This window comes from Salvelinus alpinus, chromosome 18, assembly GCF_045679555.1.
Source record: "Salvelinus alpinus chromosome 18, SLU_Salpinus.1, whole genome shotgun sequence".
Classification (NCBI taxonomy): Eukaryota; Metazoa; Chordata; class Actinopteri; order Salmoniformes; family Salmonidae; genus Salvelinus; species Salvelinus alpinus.
Genome location: NC_092103.1, coordinates 28888256 through 28910471, shown reverse-complemented (window position 1 = coordinate 28910471; position 22216 = coordinate 28888256).

Sequence of the window (22216 nt, the reverse complement as noted above, 5' to 3'; positions counted from 1 at the left end):
GGCGCTTTGCGGTGCAGAGATATTCCAGATTCTTATGGTCGGTCCACACTAGGAATGGATGTTCTGCCCCTTCTAGCCAGTGTCTTCATTCCTCTAGCGCCACCTTGAGCGCAAGAAGTTCCCGGTTACCAACGTCATAGTTCCTCTCCGCGGGATTAAGACGATGGGTAAGGAAAGTGCAGGGATGCAACTTTTGGTCCTGGGCAGAACTCTGGGACAGGACGGCCCCCACTCCAACGCTTGAGGCATCGACCTCCACCACAAACTGATGGGATAGGTCTGGGTGGATTAAGATGGGGCTGTAGTGAACCAATGCTTGAGATCCAAAAACACCCGGTCAGCAGCTGGGGACCACGTGAACGGAACCTTGGGTGAAGTGAGTGCAGAGATGGGGGAAGCCAGGGTGCTGTAGCCCCGAATGAACCGGCGGTAGAAATGAGCAAATCCTAGGAAACATTGCAGCTGGTTTTATCCTTATTCTCCACAAAGAACAACCCTGCACTGTCAGGGGAGGAAGAAGGACGAATGATCCCTGCCTCCAGAGAGTCCTCAATGTACCCTTCCATGGTTGTGGTCTCCGGACAAGACAGGGTATAAAGTCGCCCCCGAAGCGGTGTAGTGCCAGGGAGGAGGTCAATGGCTCAGTCATAGGATCGATGTGGAGGAGAGATGTGGCGCCGGCCTTGTAGGAAATCTCCCAGAGGTCCTGATACTCCACGGGAACGGTGGAGAGATCCAAGGCTTTATCCAAGCCTGCAGGAGGACACCCGGAGATTTAGACTGGTGACCCCACAACAGGATAGGATGTAGAGGAGTACGACTAATGGGAGATGGGAAATTCCCTGTATGGCCCACCAGCGTACCTATTGATGAGCTTTTTACTGGACAGGTGGATATGTACTGAAGTTCCACAATACAGACAGCTTTTAGAGCTCAGTCTGTGTAAACGTTCCTCAGGGGACAATCTAGCCCTGCCCAGTTGCATGGGTGCCAGAGGAAGTGAGGCGACAGTCCTCAATGATATCTGAGGGAACTTGGGTGACATCGGATTCTCTCGGGAATGCAGGCTTCAGGGATTTCCAGGGTTCTTAGGAGGCGAGGGGAAAACCGTGGACAGGCGCGTGTCCCCGGGAACAGACCTCCTCTCCCTACTGCGTTCCCATAGTCACCCATAGATCCATATGGTCAAGGCTATGAGAGAGTCGAGGTCCAAGGGCAGCTCCCGGGCTGTGAGCTCGTCCTTAATTCCCTCCAATAATCCATGAAGGAACGTGTCAAATAGGGATTCCGGGTTCCAGGCACTCTCGGCGGCTAAATTGTGAAAGTCTACAGAGTAGTCTGTCACACTACGGGAGTCTTTGATGCAGATGAAGTAGCTTCTGAACCGCCTCTCTGCCAATAACGGAGAAACTAACACCTTCCTTATTTTCGCCACAAAATCCTCCAGACTAAGGCAAGCAGTAAATTGTTGCTCCCACACATCGTAGCCCAGGCGAGTGCCCTCCCAGACATTAGCATTATAAGATACGCTATCTTTGAACGGTCCGACAGAAATGAAGAGGGCTGATGCTCAGAAATGAGGAGGCACTGGGAGAGAAATGCCCGGCAGGTTTCGGGATCCACAGTGTAGCGCCCTGGTAGGAGCTAAGCGGGGTTCTCTGGAAGCTGGGGTATGCTGGGGAGAAGCAACGCTGGTAGCGGGGTTACTGAGTCTGGGAGGTTTCTGTTGTGGCTTGCTGCCTAATAGATAGTCTGCAGAATTTTTCCAAAATGCACTGACGGCATGGTCATGCTGTTCCGCCAAGGTGTGTAATCCTTCCATAAGGTTATTTAGTAACTTGTGTCTTCCAATGATGTTGCAGAGCTGGTCCGAGTCTACTAGGTCAGTCATGGTCAATTCGTACTATCATGACTCAGGATGAGACCCAGATGCAGACACGTGAGGTAGATGGTTCAAGCCGTTGGCAGACGTAGATGGCAGGCAGGCTCAGGGTTAGGACAGCCAAAACAGGTCATAACCAGGGAGACTAAAACAAAAACCAGAAAGAGGAAAAAACACGAAGTAAGACGCTGGACGACTTGATGGGACAAGACAAACTGGCAACAGGCAAACAGAAAACGCAGGTATAAATACACAGGGGATAATGGGGGGAAATGGGAGACACCTGGTGGGGGGTGGAGACAAGCACAAGACAGGTGAAACAGATCAGAGTGTGACAGGTCACGACTACTGCTGTGAGTGATATGCTTATAAACACGTCTTTGTCTCCTCTGTTGGAATGACAGATTGAGAGTAAAGAAGACAGAAACAAACAGTGAAATCAGACAGAATTGACACTCCACAACAATACACGTCCACTCCCACACATCACTCTGCACTGTGTGGATACCGACAGTAGTACTTAACAATACACCCAATGCCATGTCAGTAGTATTCGATGTCCATCCAACACTAGTCCTGGAGCTGAGATGACCACCAATATTTCTCCTGTTTCTGGATTGGTCTTGTAAACGCTGTTAGTCACGATGTGCTACTCCTGCGGAGTGTCATTTCTACAGACCTACTTAGAATTCAAGGACTCTTTTTCCATGTGAAGATATCACTGAAATTCAAGGACTGTTTTCCATGTGAAAATATCACTGAAATTTAAGGACTGTTTTTTCAAGTGAAGATATCACTAAATGCACTGTGGAATACGGCTTGATTGTTTAGGTTTTGTTTACTTTTTTGTTAATTGAGGATTGTGAGGGTAATTGGTTGGAATGAAAGTAGTCACACACAGGGGGTCTCAGAGACCTTGTTTTATAACACACATGCACGCACGCACACACATACACACATTAAGACACACAGCTGGTCCAGCCTCCTCCCTGCAGCTATTATTCTGGCTGTTATCATCCGTATAAGCCCTCTCTTCTAGTGTGTGTGTTTGTGAGTTAACAGCTGTATCAGCATGATAGATAAACCCTTTCTGTTGTCTTATTATTGTGTGTGTGTGTGTGTGTGTTTGTGTCTGTTTGTGTGTGTGTGTGTGTGTGTGTGTGTGTGTGTGTGTGTGTGTGTGTGTGTGTGTGTGTGTGTGTGTGTGTGTGTGTGTGTGTGTGTGTGTGTGTGTGTGTGTGTGTGTGTGTGTGTGTGTGTGTGTGTGTGTGTGTGTGTGTGTTTGTGTGTGACATTTCAGAACCAGGGGCCCACATCTCTGGTAAGTATTCACACAATCCATTTGGTCCCTGTATATGACACGCACACAGTTGTACTTGTCTGTATGTGTGTGCATGTGTGTGTCATTCTCTGTGTGTGTGTGTGCCATTCTGTCTGACTGTGTGTGTGCACTGAGTTGTCATATCTGAATGCAAATGACTGGCTTGCCTGGGCAGCCTTCAGCAGGACTTAGCTCCCACAGCCGTCAGAAAACCCCAATGTGATTATCGTACTCTCACACAGACAGACAGACACATACACTCTCAAACTTACACACACACACACACACACACACACACACACACACACACACACACACACACACACACACACACACACACACACACACACACACACACACACACACACACACACACACACACACACACACACACACACACACACACACACACACACACACACACACACACATACTTAAGACAGTTTTTTATCCCTGTGTCTGAGCGTCAGGCTCAGGCAGCCATTTAGCGTCATTAACACCCAATGCCACCCCACAAACACAGTGTGTGTGTGTACGTGTGTGTGTGTTTGTACGTGAGTGTGTGTATCTGTTGTGTCTCTTCCAGAACATGCAAGTGTTTCTGAACATGGATCTGAGCTCGTTTCCTGGTTCACTACATTCTGTTCATAAATACTAAAAGCTGGAGAGGCTCTCTGTGTGTTTTCGTGTGTTTTTGGGGAGTTTTTGTGTGTGTGTTTATGTGTGTGTGCTTGCATATGTGTGTTTGCGTGTGTGTTTGAGCTTGGAGCGCCAAGTGGCTTCTTACGGCTTCTTACGTACCGAGAAAGGAGATGAAATTCATTTGCAAGCATTAGCCAGAGTAATAAGGTCATGTGTACTGTACTGTTTATTTCTTTATGACATAGTAGTGTTTGGGGGGTGGTGGCGTGGTGTATAGGTATGGAGAGAGGATGGAGAGAGTAGGGGGAAGAGGAGAGAGGAAGAGAGAGAAAGGAGAAGGGAAGAGGAGCAAGGAAGGAGAGACAGGTTTTACTATTCACTCTGAAGAAAGAGGGAGAGCGAGAAAGAGAAGGAGAGAGGGGAGAGAGAGAGGGGGAGGGAGGGAGAGAGAGAGGGAGCAGGAGAGTGGGAGGGGAGAGAGAGAAGATGGAGAGAAGAGAGAGAAGGAGAGAAGAAGAGAGACTTGCAGGGAGTAGATGAATGATCCTGTATTTCTTATCACGTCGCTGCACATGGTGTATGTGCGTATGAATATGTGTATATGTACAGCTCTACAACCCGCCTTGCCTAATTCTCCCAGTAAATCTGTTTCCTCCCCTGTTTTCATTCCTCTCTCTCTTCTTCCATTTTCTATCTGTCTCTCTGTCTCTCTCCCTCTCACGCTCTCTCTATCTCTCTGTCTCTCTCACTCCCTCTCTCACTCTCCCTCTCTTTCTCTTTCTCTCTGTCTAGTTCTTTCTGTGTCTGTGTCTTTCTGTCTGAGAGGCTTTGCTGGTTGTTCGATTGAATAGCCATTGTGCTCCATGGTAATATTTCTAACAAATTACAAGCTGAATGTCTGCTGTGTAAACTGCCCTTCTTTGGAAAATGGTAAAATCAAATAACAGAGTTAGACCCTTTATTGAAATATTGAGTGTTGCGGTGTATTGAAGTACAGAGAGTATTTGTGGTTTGAATGGGGCTGATCTGAGCCTACAGTCACACTGTCATGACTGTTTCGTCTGTCTGGTCTGAGTGAATGTATGTGCACTTGTGTGTGTGTGTGTGTGTGTGTACACGTGTGTGCATTTGTGCATGTGTGTGTGATCATGTATAACATGCTCCAATCTAGTCTCGTCCACACAGTGTTTAGACAGAATAATCATAATGATAAGATTTGTTCCTGTTGACCGCATTGAGATGAGACAGAATGTTCTAGCAGGTTGCAAAATGTTTTAGAATATTCTAGAAGAATATTTTTTATTATTATCTAGCATTTTCGAGAATGTTCTAGCAGGTTGGAGAATGTTCAAGACTATACGGTTCTAGGTTATGTAATGTGCAAGAGTGTAGTAGGTTGGAGAATAATATAAAAGGTAGAAAAATGTATGAACAGGTTAAAGAATGTTCCACAGTGTTATAATAGTTTACAGAATGTTTCTAATTTATACTATATGTGTTCTAACAGATTGGAGAAGGTTTTCCACTATAGTGTTCTAACAGGTTGGACAATGTTCTCCACTGGAGTGTTCTGACAGATTGGAGAATATTCTCCACTATAGTGTTCTGACAGATTGAACAATGTTCTCCACTAGTGTTCTAACAAGTTGGAGATTATTATCCACAATAGTGTTCTAACAGGTTGCACAATGTTCTCCACTAGAGTGTTCTAACAGGTTGGAGAATATTCTCCACTTTAGTGTTCTAACAGGTTGGAGAATATTCTCCACTGGAGTGTTCTGACAGGTTGGAGAATGTTCTCCATTAGAGTTTTCTCCACTATAGCGTTCTAACAGGTTGGACAATGTTCTCCACTAGTGTTCTAACAGGTTGGAGAATATTTTCCACTACAGTGTTCTAACAGGTTGGAGAATATTCTCCACTAGAGTGTTCTGACAGGTTGGAGAATGTTCTCCATTAGAGTATTCTCCACTCTAGCTCTCTAACAGGTTGGACAATGTTCTCCACTAGAGTGTTCTAACAAGTTGGAGAATATTCTCCACTGGAGTGTTCTAACAGGATGGAGAATGTTCTCTACTATAGTGTTCTAACAGGTCGGATAATATTATCCACTATAGCGTTCTAACAGGTTGGACAATGTTCTCCACTAGTGTTCTAACAGGTTGGAGAATATTCTCCACTATAGTGTTCTAACAGGATGGAGAATGTTCTCCACTAGTGTTCTAACCGGTTGGAGAATGTTCTCCACTAGTGTGTTCTAACAGGTTGGAGAATGTTTTCCACTAGAGTGTTCTAACAGGTTGGAGAATGTTCTTCACTAGAGTGCTCTAAATGTCAGAGAATGTTCTCCACTAGAGTGTTCTAACAGGTTGCAGAATATTCTCCACTAGAGTTTTCTAACAGGTCGGAGATTGTTTTAAACTAGAGAGTTCTAACAGGTTGGAGAATATTCTCCACTATAGTTTTACAACAGGTCAGAGAATGTTCTCCACTTCTCACATCTGCTCCTGCCACGCCTTCTAGTGCTCATCCTGTGTCTCCTTGACCAGCCGCCACTCCCCCAGTGCTCTCTCCCTCGCTGGAGTCAGAGCAGATCCCCACCAGCTGCAAACTGTTCCATAATCAAGGCCTCTACAAATACTCAGTCCTGCCACTTACACACTGCCAGATCATAATCTCTGCTCAGTCAGTCCATGTTTCTAGCCATTTGTTCCTGTTGTGCCTGTTTTCCCTTGCCTGACGCTGTTTTCCTCTCCGCTACAGTTCTGCCCACTCTGACTTTGGCCCCTGTCTCCAGTCCCACGTCTCGTCAGTCCTGCTACTCTATCCTGGATTCCCCACTCTACGCTCCCTTGGATTCCCCTCCGGACCTGCTTACCCTGTCCCAACTCCTCTCGCTCCAGCCTCAGACCCCCGCACCTGGCCTGCACTCAATCTTCCCCCCGTGTTTCAATAAATACCTTGGTTACCTCATCCCAGTCTCCTCGTCTGAGTCTGCTCTTGGGTTCACCCGTTCCGTGTGACACCACTAGTGTTCTAAAAGGTCAGAGAATGTTCTCCATTAGAGTTTCCTAAGAGGTCGGAGAATATTCTCCACTAGAGCGTACTAACAGTTTGGAGATTGTTATAAACTAGAGAGTTCTAATCAGTCTGAGAATATTCTCCACTATTAATAATTTAATGTAAAAATAACCTGTTTCCATTAGGTTTAACTACTGTCCAAAATTGAATTAAGTAAAGTGTACACTACAGTGAACTAACAGGTTGGAGAATGTTCAAGATTGTTATAATAGGTTATACAATGTTCCACACAATAGTTTTCCCACAGGTTGGAGAATGCTCTAGACTACAGTGTCAGCAGGTTAGAGTGCTGTAGGAGAATGTTTTAGAATATCTTAGCAGGTTAGAGAATGGAGGAATGTTCAAACTCAAGGGTATTCCAAACCTCCTCTTTGAGAGTTTCTAGGAGTTCTGGCATTTGCTTGAGCCCTGCTCTAACACACCTGTGCTGATTCTACTAATCAGCTGTTCCTCAGAACCATGTTGAGCTGAGTCCCTGTAGGGGTTGGGTGGGTGACTGGCCTGTGGTTTGGGTCAGGTTCTGATCACAGACTGATGTAAACACACCTCTCCCTCTCTTTCTCTACCTTTATCCGCAGACTGCAGCTCCCTCAATTCTCATTTCCTCTCCCTCAGGATTCTCTCTACTCTCCTTTCATCAAGGAGCAGATTTTTCCTGCATCCGCACTTCTCTCTGTAGCCCTGTTTATACATGGTTCTAACATGCTTCCTTTGTCCTGATCTTGATCATTCTGATTGGGCCCACATTTTTAGACAGGTGTAGACAATCAAATTACACATTGTGATCAGCCCACCTCCATAGTTAGTCAGACACACATTGTTTCAGGATATCTTACAAGTGTAGACAGATCTGGACAGGGAAACCATTTAAATCCTAATTATTCCGCCCTATAAAATCATTGACAGGTGGCACCATTGACTTAAGGCGTCTTTATGCTTCAGTTCGGCTGGCACCTAGCCTAGCTCGGCTAGCCGACCCGAAAGAGTGCGCTCGCATACTCACTTTAAGACCTTAGCTTGAGAAACAAATACAAATTGGCAATAGTACTGTTTGTCCATAGCCTCAAACTAGTCTGAATGAATCTAAGAACTCAAGAAATCAGTAATTAATTTTGACGTTTTTGATGAAGAGATCTTAGTATGAAAACGAGTCGTCTCTCATTGAATGACAACAAAGACTTTATTGAAGAATCCCTGCTGTTGACCAATCACCAACGAAGGGGCGTAGACTTCGGCTTGCCTCCAGAAAAAAACGTGTGTGCCGAAGAACCAACGGAAAAACCCTCACCGAAGTCCAAAACAAACAAAAATGTCACAAAATGTCGTCATTATATATGCATGAACTCTACTGAACTGTTTTGGCTGAGAAGTATGCAGAGGCCTTTATGGCATCAATATGTGCCTTAAAATAAATACATATTATTTCGAAACAATAGCTGTCAAATAATTTGCATACACGGAGGGAACAGGAAATCTGTTCAATGTGCAGGCACAGTGGACGGATATGAGACACATTTTTTTACCATGTGTAGACATATTTCTGAATATGTGGACACAATCAGAATGTGGACAAGATCAGGACAAGGATGCATGTTAGCGCCAGGTATAAACTAGGCTTCTCTCTCTCCCTCCCCCATATATCTCTCCATGGTAACGCTGCTCTTTTCACCAGGTTGAATTCCATTACTCTGTGTGTGTGTGTGTGTGTGTGTGTGTGTGTGTGTGTGTGTGTGTGTGTGTGTGTGTGTGTGTGTGTGTGTGTGTGTGTGTGTGTGTGTGTGTGTGTGTGTGTGTGTGTGTGTGTGTGTGTGTGTGTGTGTTTGCTCTTAGGCAGTGGCGGGAGATGAAAAGGGTCAATGCTTTTTAAGCCTTTCACAGCGTTCCTCCATTAACGCAGAGAGAGTAGGGGGAAGAGAGGGATGGAGAGAGGGATGGAGAGAGAAAGGGATGCAGAGACACATGGACGAAGTGAAAGAGCATTAGAGAGATGGAGAGATGGAAAGACAGAGGGATGGAGAGAAAGGAATGTAAAACATATATAAATGGAGAGAAAGAGACGGTCATAACAGAGAGAGAGAGAGAGAGCGAGAGAGATGGAAAAGAGAGAGAGAAAGAGAGAGAGACGTCAGAAAGAAGAAAAAGGAAGTGAGCAATAACAGTGACTCTTCACAGAGTAGCCTGGCTGTCTGTAATGAGTTGGCTGCATCAGTCTTTCTCGCTCCCTCTCTTTTAATTCCTCTCTTTTTTTCTTTCTCTCCCTCTCTTTCAGTAAGCTACTATGTCCCCACAGAAACAACGTCAACTTTATGCCACGTGAACCCTCTCTCCTCCTCTCACCCCCTCTCCGCTCCCCATCTCCTCTCCCCCTCTCTCCCCCTCTTGCCATCATCCCCCTATCTCCTCCTCTCTCCCCTCTCCTCTCCTCTCCTCATCTCCTCTCCCCCTCTTTCCCCCTCACACCCTCTTCCCCCTCTCTCCTCCTCTTTCCCCCTCTCGTCATCCTCCCCCTCTCTCCCCCTCGCCCTCCTCCCCCTCTTGCCCTCCTCCCCCTCTCTCCCCCTCTCGTCCTCCTCCCCCTCTCTCCTCCTCTTTCCCCCTCTCGCCTTCCTCACCCTCTCTCTCCCTCTTGCCCTCCTCCCGATCTCTCCCCCTCTTGCCCTCCTCCCCCTCTCTCCCCCTCTTCTTCTCCTCCCCCTTTCTACCCATCTTCCCCTCCTCCCCTCCTCTCCCCCTCTCACACTCTTACATCATCCTCTCCCTCACACATCAGAGGCTGCAGGTTCAATTGACTGATCACGTAAAATGGTCTCTAAAACGGTCTTTACACCAAAGCTGGACCTTTAATCACACACATACTGGGACACACGCATGAAAACGGACACCCATGCACGCGGACACACACACATACACACACGCGCACACACACACACACACACACACACACACACACACACACACACACACACACACACACACACACACACACACACACACACACACACACACACACACACACACACACACACACACACACACACACACACACACACACACACACACACACACACTCAAACGCTCTTTAGACCAAAGCCGGACCTTTTGCCAGCCCCAGGGAACATTTCTGTGTAAATGCTGATGTCACAGTCTGCTCTCTGATGGCATCTACACTGATTGTAGTGTGTGTGTTTGTGTGCTTGTGTTTGTGTGCGTGTGTGTGGCCTCTGATGGCATCTCTGCTGATTGTGTGTTGTGAAGCGTGGGAACTCTGTGCTGATTTAGCCAATTACAGCTTGGCTAACGAAAGGTCACCATATAATTGCATAGAACACTTTCGCACGGGAGAGAGGGGGAGATGGAGGGAGAAAGAGAGAGATGGAGGGAAGGAGAGAGGAAGGAGGGATGGAAAGAGAGAGAGAGAGAGAGGGAGAGAGAGTTGGAGGGAGAAAGATGATGTGAGAGAGGGGGGGAGAGAGAGACAGAGATGGAGGGAAGGAGAGAGATGGAGGGAGGGAGAGAGGAGTGAGAGATGGTGGGAGAGAGAGAGAGATGGAGGGAATGAGAGAGGATGGAGGGGGGAGACAGGGAGAAAAAGATGAAGGAAGAGAGCGAGAGTGGGTGAGATATGGAGGGAGAGAGATGGTGAGAGCAATATAGAGATGCAGGGAAGGACAGGGGATGGAGGGAGGAAGAGAGAGAGGGAGAGGGAGTTGGAGGGAGAGAGGGAAGAAGAGAGGGTTGGGGAGAAAGGGCAGAGAGATCAATCAAGTGAAGTAGACAGGTATGAGAAAAATAAAAAGGTAGAGGGAGAAAATAGAAAGAGACATATGGATGGTGATAGAGAGAAAGGAGGTATTTGTGGAAGCTGTTAAGCAGGTCTGATCTTCTCTCTCTCGACGTGGTTAATCTGAGTGCTGGGACTGCAAACTTCTGTCTTGGGACCTTTGCTTAAACAAGTTTGAAGATAGCTTGGTGAAGCAGCTAGCCTAGCTGCAAGCTATCAAGCTAACCTGTTCTACTACAGCCCGCAATGTGCTTAACCTTTGTGGCTGGGACCGCATTCCATCTGTCCTGGGCTTCGGATTATCTCCTGCCCGTGTCTCTCGTCTCGTTACTGAATGGATAGTGGGCATCTACTACCATGCCACTAAAAGCCAAAAAACTAAGATGACTACTTCTCCGCTGGGCTGTTACGTGAACTCAGAAATATTATTCCAACAGGAAATAACTTTGAAAGCTTTATACACATGATTATGGAGTCTACGAACAAACGGCTGGACGACCTAACTAAAGATGTCCAAGAAATAATGTTGTAATAGATGGTATCAAGGAAAGTCAAAGTGAAACATGGGCTGAATCAGAAGACAAAGTTTGTAAATTGCCTCTTGAGAAGCTACAACTGGACCATAGAAAGTTAAGCTGGAATGTGCTCACTGGTCTGAGAAACTAGGTGACACTGGTGCTTGCTAGTGGTGCCAGATACAGGACGATTGTAGTGAAGTTCCTCAGGTTCAAGGACAAGCCTGCGGTTCTTGAAAGAGCCAAAAGCCTTAAAAAGGGTCCATATCTTAATCAATGAGAATTCTTCTGAGGCAGTCTGCCAAAGATGAAGCTACGAAGGCTGCAAGAGAACGTGGGGACAAAGCCTACCTGCAGTATGACAAACTGATTGATCACACTCGCTCCCAAGGGCCCAGAATGAGTGACAGAAAACAAGCCTTTGGGTCAGTAATCCCAGCCCCCCACCCCCATATACACACACAGACTCTGACTATCTCTGCTGATTCATGCTTGAACAATCAAATACTCTAAACTTCCCAAAGAAAGGTCTGTTGATAACTCATATGAATATATACAGTTTATGGAATCATGAATTATGTTGTCTAGGGCTGTCAAATAACATTAATGTATTAGCAATATCAGAGACTCATTTGGACACTTCATTTGAGGATGCAGAAATCTCAATACATGAATATCATATGTTTAGAAAGGATGGGATATACGTATATGGTGGTGGAGTTACAGTTTATGTCCAGAGTCATATTCTACTGAAATGGATTTCAAAGCTCAATCTTCAACCAGAGATAGAAAAATCTAATACTGTAAAACTATTTGGTGCAATGTGCTTTGTGGCTGCCCGAACAGGCAAGTGATATATTTTTTTACTGTTGTCTTGAAAACAATGTTAATTTGCTTTGACTCTAGTGTTCTATTTGTACATGTGCATTTGCGGGGCACAACAAAAAAGAAACCAAAATAACACAGTTCCTCTCCCTAAACGCCTGCTGTGTACGCATACAAGCTCCCATTAGGCCTACAGAAACAAATACCTATTAAAAACGTATCTAACTGATGGGATACACAAGCTACATTCCTTGCCAAATGACGACAGTTTTATCACAAATTCAAAATGGACTGGTTGATTTGAAGTAGGTAAATATGTGTTCCAACAACAAGCTGCAGTTTAGGAATAATTGCATCCCGTCTATTTTCTGCTTTGGCTACTTTGCGAACTGCTAGTGCCATTTAGAATTAGCTAGCCCAGGCTATAACCCCCATAAACATAGACAGGTTCCACACCTGAAAATATGCTAAAATATTTGTTTGATAAAGACGGAGCGTATTTTCATCAGAATCATTAAGCATAGACCTACGCACAAAACAGATGTTGTGGCCGTAACACAATATATTTACATAACAATAACAAGGCTATATACAGGGGGTACCGGTACCGAGTCAATGTGCGGAGGCACAGGTTAATTGAGGTAATTTGTAAAGTGAGATAACAAACAGCGAGTAGCAGCAATGTAAAAACAAATAGGGGGTGGGGGGGTCAATGTAAATTGTGTGGGTGGCCATTTGATTAGTTTAGTTGTTCAGCAGTCTTATGTCTTGGGGGTAGAAGCTGTTAACTTCTCTGGGATATGTGGGACGATATCGTCCCACTTGGCCAAAAGCCAGAAAAAATGTAGCGCGCCAAATTCAAATATATTACTAAAAAATCAATCTTTCATGAAACCACACATGAAAGACACCAAATTAAAGCTACACATGTTGTGAATCCAGCCAACATGTCTGATTTCAAAAAGGATTTACGGGGAAAGCACACCAAACAATTATGTTAGCTCAGTACAAAGCCACAGAAAAACACAGCCATTTTCCCAGCAAAAGATAGTAGTCACAAAAAGCAGAAATAGAGATAAAATTAATCACTAACCTTTGATGATCTTCATCAGATGACACTCATAGGACATCATGTTACACAATACATTTATGTTTTGTTCGATAATGTGCATATTTATATCCACAAATCTCGGTTTACATTGGCGCCATGTTCAGAAAGACCTCCAAAATATCCGGAGAAATTGCAGAGAGCCACATCAAATAACAGAAATACTCATCATAAACTTTGATGAAAGATACATGTTTTACATATAATTAAAGATACACTTGTTCTTAATGCAACCGCTGTGTCAGATTTCAAAAAAGCTTTACGTAAAAAGCACACCATGCAATAATCTGAGACAGCGCTCAGATAAAAACAACATTTCTCCGCCATGTTGGAGTCAACAGAAATACGAAATTACATCATAAATATTCCCTTACCTTTGATCATCTTCCTCAGAATGCACTCCCAGGAATCCTAGTTCCACAATAAATTGTTGTTTTGTTCGATAATGTCCATTACTTATGTCTAAGTAGCTAATTTTGCTAGCATGTTTAGTGCACATGTCCAAACGCTCGCGCAGATGCAGGCAAACTCGGACTAAAACTTCAAAAAGTTATATAACAGGTCGAATAAACTGGTCGAACTAAGTAGAGAATCAATCTTCAGGATGTTGTAATCATATATATCCAATAACGTTCCAACCGGAGCATTCCTTCATGTCTGTAGAAGTTATGGAACGCAAGGCGATATCATGAGGAAAGCGCATGACCAGGAACTGGCATTCTGCCAGACCAATGACTGAAACACCTCCCATCTGGCCCCACATCACACTAGAGGCTTCATTCCACGTTCTACAGACTGTTGACATCTAGTGGAAGGCGTAGGAAGTGCAAACAGATCCATATCTTACAGGGAATTGAATCGGCGATGAGTTGAACATTGACCAGTCTCAGAATTCTCACTTCCTGTTTGGATTTTTTCTCAGGTTTTTGCCTGCCATATGAGTTATGTTATACTCACAGACATCATTCAAACAGTTTTAGAAACTTCAGAGTGTTTTCTATCCAATAGTAATAATAATATGCATATATTAGCATCTGGGACAGAGTAGGAGGGAGTTCACTATGGGCACGCAATTCATCCAAAAGTGAAAATGCTGCCCCCTATCATAAAGAAGTTTTAAGGAGCCTTTTGGTCCTAGACTTGGCGCTCCAGTACCGCTTGCCTTGCGTTAGCAGAGAAAACAGTCTATGACTTGGTAGACTGGAGTCTTCAACAATTTTTTGGGCCTTCCTCTGACACCGCCTAGTATATAGGTAGTTGATGTCAGGAAGCTTGGCCCCAGTGATGTATAGGGCCGCACGCAATACCACCTGTAGCGCCTTACGGTCAGATGCCGAGCAGTTACCATACCAGGCGGTGATGCAACCGGTCAGGATGCTCGCGATGGTGCAGCTGTATAACTTCTTGAGGATCTGGGGACCCATGCCAAATCCTTTCACTCTCCTGAGGGGGAAAAGGTTTTGTCGTGCCCTCTTCACGACTGTGTTGGTGTATTTGGACCATGATAGTTTGTTGGTGATGTGGACACCAAGGAACTTGAAACTCTTGACCCGCTCCACTTTAGTCTCGCCGATGTTAATGGGGGCCTGTTGGACCTTCCTTTTCCTATAGTCCACGATCAGCTCCTTTGTCTTGCTCACATTGAGAAAGAGGTTGTTGTCCTGGCACCACACTGCGAGGTCTCTAACCTCCTCCCTATAGGATGTCTCATCATTGTCGGTGATCAGGCCTAGCACTGTTGTGTCGTCAGCAAACTTAATGATGGTGTTGGAGTCGTGCTTGGCCATGCAGTCATGGGTGAACAGGGAGTACAGGAGGGGACTAAGCACACATCCCTGAGGGGCCCCAGTGTTGAGGATCAGCGTGGCAGATGTGTTGTTGCCTAGCCTTACCACCTGGGGGCGGCCCGTCAGGAGTCCAGGATCCAGTTGCAGAGGGAGGTGTTTAGTCCCAGGGTCCTTAGCTTAGTGATGAGTTTCGTGGGCACTATAGTGTTGAACGCTGAGCTGTAGTCAATGAATAGCATTCTCACATACAGTAGGTGTTCCTTTTGTCCAGGTGGGAAAGGGCAGTGTGGAGTGCGATTGATATTGCGTCATCTGTGGATCTGTTGGGGCGTTATGCGAATTGGAGTGGGTCTAGGGTTTCTGGCATAATGGTGTAGATGTGAGCCATGACCAGCCTTTCAAAGCACTTCATGGTTACCGACGTGAGTGCTACATGGCAGTAATCATTTAGACAGGTTACCTTCGCTTTCTTGGACACAGGGACTATGGTGGTCTGTTTGAAACATGTAGGTATTACAGACTCGGCTAGGAAGAGGTTGAAAATGTCAGTGAAGACACTTGCCAGTTGGTCCAGGCATGCTTTCAAGTACACTTCCTGGTAATCTGTCTGGCACCGCGGCTTTGCGAATACTGACCTGTTTAAAGGTCTTGCTCACATCAGCTATGGAGAGCGCAATCACACTGTCGTCCAGAACAGATGGTGCTCTCATACATGCTTCAGTGTTGCTTGCCTCAAAGCGAGCATAAAATGCATTTAGCTCATCTGGTAGGTTGGCGTCAACGGGCAGCTCGCGGATGGGTTTCCCTTTGTAGGCCGTAACAGTTTTCAAGCCCTGCCACATCCGACGAGCGTCAGAGCCGGTGTAGTAGGATTCAATCTTAGTCCTGTATTGATGCTTTGCCTGTTTGAATGTTCGTCTGAGGGCATAGCGGGATTTCTTATAAGTGTTCCGCTCCTTGAAAGCTCTAGCCTTTAGCATGGTGTGGATGTTGCCTGTAATCCATGTATTCTGGTTTGGATATATACGTATGTTCACTGTGGGGACAATGTCGTCGATGTACTTATTGAAGAAGCCGTTGACTGAGGTGGTATACTCCTCAATGTCGTTGGATGAATCCCGGAACATATTCCAGTCTGTGCTAGCAAAACAGTCCTGTAGCGTAGCATCTACATCATCTTATCACTTCTGTATTGAGTGAATCACTTGTACATCCTGCTTTAGTTTTTGCTTGTGGGCAGGAATCAGAAGGATAGAATTATTGTCAGATTTGCCAAATGGAGGGTGAGGTAGAGCTTTGTATAAATCTCTGTGTGTGGAGTAAAGGTGGTCTAGAGTTATTTTTCTCTGGTTGCACATTTGACATAATGCTAGGAATGAGATAAAATATATATATTTTTGCCTGCATTGAAGTCCCCGGCCACTAGGAGTGCCGCTTCTGGATGAGCATTTTCTTGTTTGCTTATGGCCTTATACAGCTCGTTGAGTGCGGTCTTAGTGCCAGCATCGGTTTGTGGTTTTAAATAGATGGCTATGAATAATATAGATGTGAACTCTCTTGGTAGATAGTGTGGTCTACTGCTTATTGTGAGGTATTCTACCGCAGGCGAGCAATACCTCCAGACTTCTTTAATATTAGACATCGCGCACCAGCAGTTATTGCCAAATAGACACACACCCCCTCCCCTCGTCTTACCAGAAATAGCTGCTCTGTCTTGACGAAAAAAGGAGAAGCCAGCCAGCTCTATATTATCCGTGTCGTTGTTCAGCCAAGTCTCGGTGAAACATAAGATATAACAGTTTTTAATGTCCCATTAGTAGGATAGTCTTAATTGTAGATTGTCCAGCTTGTTTTCCAATGATTGCACGCTGGCCAAATATACAGAGGGTAGTGGAGGTTTACTCACTCGCCGACGAATTCGAACAAGGCACACAGACCTCTGCCCACTGTATTTCCATCTTTTCTTCAAGCGAATTCTCATGGATTTGGGCCTGGTCTCAGGGAAGTAGTATATCCTAAATCTTTGTCAAGTTCGAGGTGAGTAATCGCTGTTCTGATGTCCAGAAGATATTTTCGTCATAAGAGACGGTAGCAGCAGCATTATGTATAAAATTAGTTACAAAAAATGTGAAAAAACAAACAAAATAGCCCAGTTGGTTAGGAGCCCGTAAAACGGCAGCCAATGCCTCCGGCACCATTACATACATTACATTACACCACTATGCAGTGTTCAATGTGGAATTGTTAATCCACTCTGAAAATTCCAAAGAAAAGGTAGAATAAACTAAATCGAACGTATGTACAGTGTATCGAAAATAAGACTTTCAGCTTGGCTGATTGAGCCCTATTTCTAATGATCACTCTTTGAGAGATGCGCATCAATTAGCATTTAAGAAAATATACATATTTCACCTTTTTTAACCAGGTAGGCTAGATGAGAACAGGTTCTCATTTACATCTGCGACCTGGCCAAAATAAAGCAAAGCAGTGCGACACAAACAACAACACAGAGTTACACATGGAATAAACAAGCGTACAGTCAATAACACAATAGAAAAAAATAAAGTCTATATACAGTGTATGCAAATGGCGTGAGGAGGTAAGGCAATAAATAGGCCATAGTAGCTGTGTAATTACAATTTAGCAAATTAACACTGGAGTGATAGATGAGCAGATGATGATGTGAAAGTAGAAATACTGGTGTGCAAAAGAGCAGAAAAGTAAATAAAAACCATATGGTGCTGAGGTAGGTAGATTGTATGGGCTATTTACAGATGGGGTATGTACAGCTGCAGCGATTGGTTAGCTGCTTAGATAGCTGATGTTTAAAGTTAGTGAGGGAAATATAAGTCTCCAGCTTCAGTGATTTTTGCAATTCGTTCCAGTCATTGGCAGCAGAGAACTGGAAGGAAAGGCGGCCAAAAGAGGTGTTGGCTTTGAGGATGACCAGTGAGATATACCTGCTGGAGAGCGTGCTACGGGAGGGTGTTGTTATCGTGACCTGTGAGCTGAGATAAGGCGGAGATTTACCTAGCATAAACTTATAGATGACCTGGAGCCAGTGGATCTGGCGACTAATAGGTAGCGAGGGCCAGCCGACTAGAGCATACAGGTCGCAGTGGTGGGTGGTATATGGGACTTTGGTGACAAAATGGATGGCACTGTGATAGACTGCATCCAGTTTGCTGAGTAGAGTGTTGGAGGCTATCTTGTAAATGACATCGCCGAAGTCGAGGATCGGTAGGATAGTCAGTTTTACGAGGGTTTGTTTGGCGGCTTGAGTAAAGGAGGCTTTGTTGCAAAATAGGAAGCCGATTATAGATTTTATTTTGGATTGGAGATGTTTAATATGAGTCTGGAAGGAGAGTTTACAGTCTATCCAGACATCTAGGTATTTTTAGTTGTCCACATATTCTAAGTCAGAACCGTCCAGAGTGGTGATGCTAGTCGGGTGGGCGGGTGTGGGCAGCGAACGGTTGAAAAGCATGCATTTAGTTTTACTCGCGTTTAAGAGTAGTTGGAGGCCTTGGAAGGAGTGTTGTATGGCATTGAAGCTCGTTTGTTAACACAGTGTCCAAAGAAGGGCCAGATGTATACAGAATGGTGTCGTCAGCATAGAGGTGGATCAGGGAATCACCCACAGCAAGAGCGACATCGTTGATGTATGCAGAGAAAAGATTCAGCCCGAGAATTGAACCCTGTGGTACCCCCATAGAGACTGCCAGAGGTCCAGACAACAGGCCCTCCGATTTGACACACAGAACTCTGTCTGAGAAGTAGTTGGTGAACCAGGCGAGGCAGTCATTTGAGAAACCAATGCTGTTGAGTCTGCCGATAACAATACAGTGATTGACAGAGTCGAAAGCTTGGTCAGGTCGATGAAGACGGCTGCACAGTACTATCTTTTATCGATGGCGGTTATGATATCGTTTAGGACCTTGAGCATGGCTGAGGTGCACCCGTGACCAGCTCGGAAACCAGATTGCACAGCGGAGAAGGTACGGTGGAATTCAAAATGGTCAGTGATCTGTTTATTAACTTGGTTTTTGAAGACTTTAGGCAGGCAGGGCAGGATGGATATAGTTCTATAACAGTTTGAGTCTATAGTGTCTCCCCCTTTGAAGAGGGGGATGACCGCGGCAGCTTTCCAATCTTTAGGGATCTCGGACAATATGAAAGAGAGGTTGAACAGACTGGTAATAGGGGTTGGAACATTGGCGGCGGATCATTTTAGAAAGAGAGGGTCCAGATTGTCTAGCCCAGCTGATTTGTACGGGTCCAGGTTTTGCAACTCTTTCAGAACATTTGCTATCTGGATTTGGGTGAAGGAGAAGCTGGGGAGGCTTGGGCAAGTAGCTGAAGGGGGTGCGGAGCTGTTGGCCGGGGTTGGGGTAGCCAGGAGGAAAGCATGGCCAGCCGTAGAGAAATGCTTATTGAAATTCTCGATTAACGTGGATTTATCGGTGGTGACAGTGTTACCTAGCTTCAGTGCAGTGGGCAGCTGGGAGGAGGTGCTCTTATTCTCCATGGACTTTAAAGTGTCCCAAAACTTTTGGAGTTAGAGCTACAGGATGCACATTTCTGTTTGAAAAAGCTTGCCTTTGCTTTCCTGACTGACTGCATGTATTGGTTCCTGACTTCCCTGAAAAGTTGCATATCGCAGGGACTATTCGATGCTAGTGCAGTCCACTACAGGATGTTTTTGTGCTGGTCGAGGGCAGTCAGGTCTGGAGTGAACCAAGGGCTATATCTGTTCTTTGTTCTGCATTTTTTGAAAGGGGCATGCTTATTTAAGATGGTGAGGAAGGCACTTTTAAAGAACAACCAGTTATCCTCGACTGACGGGATGAGGTCAATATCCTTCCAGGATTCCCGGGCCAGGTCGATTAGAAATGTCTGCTCTCAGAAGTGTTTTAGGGAGCGTTTGACAGTGATGAGGGGTGGTCGTTTGACCGCGGACCCATAGCGGATGCAGGCAATGAGGCAGTGATCGCTGAGATCCTGATTGAAGACAGCAGAGATGTATTTGGAGGGAAAGTTGGTCAGGATAATATCTATGAGGGTGCCCAAGTTTACGGATTTAGGGTTGTACCTGGTGGGGTCGTTGATAATTTGTGCGAGATTGAGGGAATCTAGCTTAGATTGTAGGACTGCCGGGGTGTAAAACATATCCCAGTTTAGGTCACCTAACAGAACGAACTCTGAAGATAGATGGGGGGCAATCAATTCACATATGGTGTCCAGGGAACTGCTGGGAGCTGAGGGGGGTCTATAACAGTGAGAGACTTATTTCAGGAGAGATACATTTTTTAAATTAGATTCTCGAACTGTTTGTGCATAGACCTGGAAAGTATGACAGAACTTTGCTTGCTATCTCTGCAGTAGATTGCAACTCCTCCCCCTTTGGCAGTTCTAACTTGATGGAAAATATTGCATTTGGGGATGGAAATCTCCGAATTTTTGGTGTCCTTCCTAAGCCAGGATTCAGACATGGCAAGGACATCAGGGTTGGCGGAGTGCGCAAAAGCAGTGAGTAAAACAAACTTAGGTAGGAGGCTTCTGATGTTAACATGCATTAAACCAAGGCTTTTTTGGTTACAGAAGTCAACAAATGAGTGTGCCTGGGGACACGCAAGGCTTGGGTTAACATCACTCGAGAAACAGAGGAGGAGTAGGATGAGGGTATGGCTTAAGGCTTTCAAACTGGTTGTCTAGTGCGTTGGGGACAGAGAATAAAAGGAGCATATTTCTGGGTGTGGTAGAATAGATTCAGTGCATAATGTACAGACATGGGTATAGTGGGGTGTGGGTACAGTGGAGATAAACCCAGGCATTGAGTGATGATAAGAGAGGTTGTATCTCTGAGGCATGTTGAGTGGGATTAGGGGCTCCGCAGTAAACTAAAACAATGCTAACTATCTTAAACAACAGTATACAAGGCATATTGACATTTGAGAGTGACATAAAGTGAGGCATAAAGCAATCACAGGTGTTGATTGGGAGAGCTAGCTAAGACAACAATGGGTAAGACAACAACAGCTAACCAGCTAAGACAACAACAAGAGGTAAAATGGCGATGAATGTGCAGAGAGGGCTGGTTAACTACACCATGTCCTGAGTTCAAGGCTTGGGCCGACAGATAAAAAATAAAAAATAATAAATAAATAAACAAAATGGAGTACCGTGATTAATGAACAGTCCAGTAGGCATCAGCTATGTAGCCAAGTGATCATCGGGTCCAGTGATCAGCAATATATGAAACAGGGAAGCCGGGGTAGTCATTACTTCGCTAGCAAGCGGGAGACACAGCGTTTAAAGTTAGCAGGCCGTTGGCTAGTAACAGCGTCTGCTCCGTCGTCCGGCAAAGGCCGGTTGAGAGCACAGCGGATGGAGTTACGTCGGCAGACCAGTCATGGTGGTACGGTGGGGCGCCATGTCGACAAAGGGTCCGGTCCAGTTGGCGAAAGAGGTATTGTAGTTGTAGTAATTTAGTTTGCTTGCCAGGAGATACGCCTGGCTTGCGGCTAACTGGTGCTAGCTTCGGGACAGGGGCGTTAGCCGCTATAGCCACTCGGTAGCAGCTAGCTAGCAGCGGTGATCCGATACAAAGGTCCAGAGCTTACGGCAAGGATCCGGTGGTGTAGTGGATTCTAGCCGTGTTGGGGTAGAGTCCGGGAGGCATCAGCTGTGTAGCCGAGTGATCACTGAGCAGGCCGGGAGGTGGGCCTGTCTCAGAGCTAGCTTCGGGGCTGGGCCGCTCGGTGGCAGCTAGCTAGCTGTGATGATCAGGAGTAATGGTTCAGGGCTTACGGCAGGAATCCGGCATTGTAGTGGAGATGAGGTAGTCATTCAAATGTCATGTTAATCACTATGATCGCACACAGAGTGAGTCCATGCAACTTATTAATGTTTGTGACTTATTAAGCACATTTTTACTCTTGACTTGCATTAACAAAGGGGTTGAATACTTATTGACTCAAGCCATTTCAGCTTTTCATTTTTTATTTGTTTGTAAAAACGTTTTTATACATAATTCCGCTTTTACATTATAGGGTATTGTGTGTAGGCCAGTGACAAAAAAAAAACTCTATTGATCATATTTTTACCAAGCATGAGCATTATTCCAAAGCTGTATCAGTGGCACTGGGTTGTAGTGGTCATTATTTAGTTGCACTTGCATAAGAAAAACTGAAACAGGCTGGTCCTAAGGTCATCTACTGAAGGACCTGCAAGGGGTTCAGAATGTAGAAGGTAAAGAATGTTCAATGGATAAA